Genomic DNA, 4,303 nt, shown 5'->3' with positions numbered 1-4,303 from the left:
AGAAACTTGGAGTAACGTTCTTGCTTACAGCATGTATGTGGATCACACCTTCATAGTAATAAAAGGCAATGATGAAACGATGAATGATGTGCTTCTGAAATATAATAGTACACACCCCAATTTAAAATTTACAGTTGAATACGATGTTCGACAGGTTTGAAAGTTTCTTAATTTAAATATAAATTGGTTCACTGACAAACTGACATTTGGCGTTTTTAGAAAGCCAACTTTACAGACGCCCTTATACCAGCTGACTCATGCCATCCAAATATGCGTAAATGGACCTACTTTCAAGCTATGCCAAATAACTTAACAAAGCTTTCACCAAATGCTAATGAGACAGAAAAAGAACTTTATATTTTAGAACAGATATCAAGGTTCAATGGCAATAATAGTAAAGAATTTAGGTCTCTGTACAATAAGATTATAAATATAAAAAGCACTCAGCGTTCAAAAAAAGCAACAGAAAATAAGGATAAGTATGAATACAAAGGATCTTTCACTGAGCGTCTAGTAAACAGATTCTGAAGGCATATTATTGCTTTGGGGTTAAAAAGTAAACTCCGTTCACAGGGCTGGCGTACCAACGGTACCGACCGGCCGCTTTGTCATCTTCAGGCTACAGGCGGCGTTGGATGCGGTTACAGTGGGGCATGTGGTCAGCACACCGCTCTCCCGGCTGTATGTCAGTTGCCGAGAGCGGAGTCGCTACTTCTCAATCAAGTAGCTCCTCAGGTTGCCTCACAAGGGCTGAGTGCACCCCGCTTGCCAACAGCGCTCGGCAGACCGGATGGTCACCCATCGAAGTGCTAGCCCAGCCCGACAGCGCTTAACTTCGGTGATCTGACGGGAACCGGTGTTACCACTGTGTCAAGGCCGTTGGCTCTGGGGTTAAAAACTAGCGGTAAGTTACGAAACAAACTATGACACTCAATTGAGACAAGGCGTAATAAGTATGAGGCCTTGGGTGCGTACAGGATAAAGTGGGGTGATTGTGAACAACTTTATATATGGTAGGTACTTAATAACATTTTAGAGAACATGCACAAGACAGCAACAAAGGCTGTATAAAAAACCAGTTTTCACGAAACAATTACACTTCAGTTGAAATGCAAAAAAATCTTAAAATTCTGCACAACATGCCTAAAGGCTGTTCTTAAATGCACTTGAGAAATCGAAAATTATTCAGAATAAGTAAAAAATTTTCATCAGGAATACTAAACGAAAAAACAGATTTTATCAAAGCTGGTTTTTCAGATAATTAAGGAAACCTTACAGATGTATTTCATTCCTCAGCCGAGGGCCTCGGTAGGTAGGGACGCACAACAGTTCGCTGCTACACAGTATTCTTTTTCTGATAAATGTTGAACTCTGTATTTTGCACCCAAGGCTGTTCATATTTGTGTTGCTTCCCCCTGTGGCGGTTTTTTTGTTCTTTTTGTTTTTTTCTTTTTACGTAAGATGAATAAAACATAATTATTCGCTACACATACAAAGCGCGTCAATCCCTCGTATTTACGGACCGATATAGTACTCGTACGTTATTACTTAGGACTAGACGCTAAAAGACACAAATAGAAAACCGTCTTTCACAGTGCTACTGTAAACGTTCCACAAAGCCTTCTCGTTTTTTAATTAAAAGTTGAAATTTTGTGAAATGTTTATAGTCGTAGTATTACATACAATTTTAAAAGATTTTTACACGATGTTAACATGAATCCTATTTACCTATTCCCCTCCCTGCAAGCACCCCCCCCCCAACCCTCAGCTGATTTTAAGTGCTTCATGACATTTTCCAATGCTCGGTTTCAGGGAAAATCAAATTCTTAGTCACAGAACCACAGAAGATCTTAATTGCTTCATGACATTATACAATGCTTGGTTTCAGAGAAAATCATTTTCATAATCACAGAAACACAGAATATCTTATTGAATATCTTGTTGTTTTAAACGTAACTTCTAAGCCTTCTCATTTTAATTTGTTTTGATTTTTACTAATTTATCATATTTACAGATACAGCGTCCCTTTTATTATATAGTAACATCAATTTCTGTAAGAGTTATCGAGGATTCCTATAGAAAACAAACTGTAATACGTAATATGAGGAATTGGGAACTAGCTATGTCAGGTAGCATAATTTCCAATGTACCATTATCTTTAATATTACATTGGTTTTTATTTGACTCTTTTGAATACATTAACGTTTGATGGTTCAGAAGTTTATTATTACATAATGGAATCTAGATGGTTGCCATATACTAGTGACGATCCTTATGTAGCCTACTGCGTTTCATGATTGCGTCTTCTCATATTGTTTTAATTTCCTGTATGATACTTATCCATCTGCTCCCATTAGCGGAAATGGCAATGAATGGACGCCGCCTGTTGTTCAAAGTGCTACACTCCTTACTTGATATTCTAATTTCATTATTTTCTGTACTGAAGAAATTCTTTTGTAGGACATAATGATAGAAAACTTAGTTATGAACAAATAGATGAATCGTCTACTCCGCACCTCACGCTGCCTTTCAGTTTAGACTACTTGATTTCTAATTTTTTACTTGGCAGCCGTTTCTACTCGTCTCTTGGTTAAAAATGTTAACAAGATACAATGTATCTAATTAACAATTTTCTGTGATAACATTGGTAACCCAAAGTGCCTTCGTCCATTATCTACACTATATCTGTAATCAATGGCAAAATGTTACATTTTTCGTCTGTTTTGATACCAGTTATGTATAGTGTGTTATATCCTTTGAAAATGACGGAACGTTGAAAGGCGTAAGATAATTTTGGATATAATAAAAAGTATTTTCAAGTCCTATGAAAGACACAGAAGTGCCTCTCAATAGCCGTTTCGTGTCATAGCATTTTTATACAAATTGCATCAGTATATATAGTTTTAAAGATAATTTGATATTGGTTTACATTATTCGAAAAATATTATATGTAATCCCCTCTTTCTTCAACTCCCACTTGGAAGTTGTTTCCAAGTTTTCTGTCATTTCGTGTGATCACAGTAGTAAATCAGATTTTAATTTATTGCAAAGGTTTCATCATGCTGGACTTTTACTAACAGAGTTACATTCTGGCTGTAGCATCCTGATTCTAAGGGAAGTTGGATTTTTTGCCTCACTAACTACTTTATCAGTGCTAATAGGTTAATGGCAAGATTCAGAGAAGCGAGTAACTTTCCTTTATCCAAGATGACTTCCAATTTAATTGAGTTAATGCAAGTACGTCTATCAGCGCTCGACAAATCGGAAAATTGCACACCGCGTGGAGGAGGAAGTTACGTGGCTCTGAAGTGACGTTCAGGTTTTATATCTAGAGAAGAAACGCTCGTCATCTTTCTACAAGAACAGTCTGTGATTGTAGTGCAGAACCCATGGTTGGACGTCTCTTACTACAATATCAGTCCAAGGAGCTCCAAAAATTTTATCGTTATGTCTGTTGCCCGACATAGCATATGTACTACTGTTGGAGAATCTTAGCGTTGCACACACAGCTTTTTACAACTGGAAGTTTTGGATATTTCCGATATTACAAGTATCTGAAAATGTTTTCATACTTATTGTGACGCTCTTTAATCGCTCCATAATGTAAATCTAATTTAATTTAATCACCATTATTAACTGAGGCATTGATAAACAGAAACCCAAAAACAATGATCTGAGGAAAATAGATGTTTATGAAAATCAAATTGATATACAAACCACCAAACTAATATGTTTTAATTAATTTGTAACCAAGTCTCAACATAGTACACCTCCTGTGAATAAATAATTTATTCATTTTTCCAATATTGTTTAACATTTAAGGTTATATTTATTATTAATGCTAATTCAAAGAAGTTCCATATTTAGGGTGTTGACAATGTGTCTTTCGAAAATTTTAAAGTTTGTATATAACATGAAATTAGAATCAGAACAGAAAGAACACACACACGTAAACACAATTATGTCCCATTCCAACGCTTTATAGTCCTCGATATCATCATTTACATTAAGCGCATTCTCTAGGTCGAGTTTTTGATTATATTTCTGATACACATCTAATTATGAATTATTACTACTGCGTACATGATGCATGAAAGAAGTTCGTATACATGGAAGAATCCTGGAGATATTAGAAGGTTTCAGATAGATTATATAATGGTAAGACAGAGATTTAGGAATCAGGTCTTAAATTGTAAGACATTTCCAGGGGCAAATGTGGACTCTGACGACAGTCTATTGGTTATGACCTGTAGATTAAAACTGAAGAAACTGCAAAAAGGTGGGAATTTAAGGAGATGGAACC

General features: G+C 35.9%; 1 pseudogene; it reads right to left on the bottom strand.

Moving 5' to 3' along the window:
• Positions 1 to 766: 766 nt before the first annotated feature.
• Positions 767 to 884, bottom strand: LOC126177376 (5S ribosomal RNA; annotated as a pseudogene).
• Between the last annotated feature and the right edge of the window lie 3,419 nt (positions 885 to 4,303).

This window comes from Schistocerca cancellata, chromosome 3 (genome assembly GCF_023864275.1).
Source record: "Schistocerca cancellata isolate TAMUIC-IGC-003103 chromosome 3, iqSchCanc2.1, whole genome shotgun sequence".
Taxonomy (NCBI): domain Eukaryota; kingdom Metazoa; phylum Arthropoda; class Insecta; order Orthoptera; family Acrididae; genus Schistocerca; species Schistocerca cancellata.
This window is presented reverse-complemented; position numbering and strand designations above follow the sequence as displayed.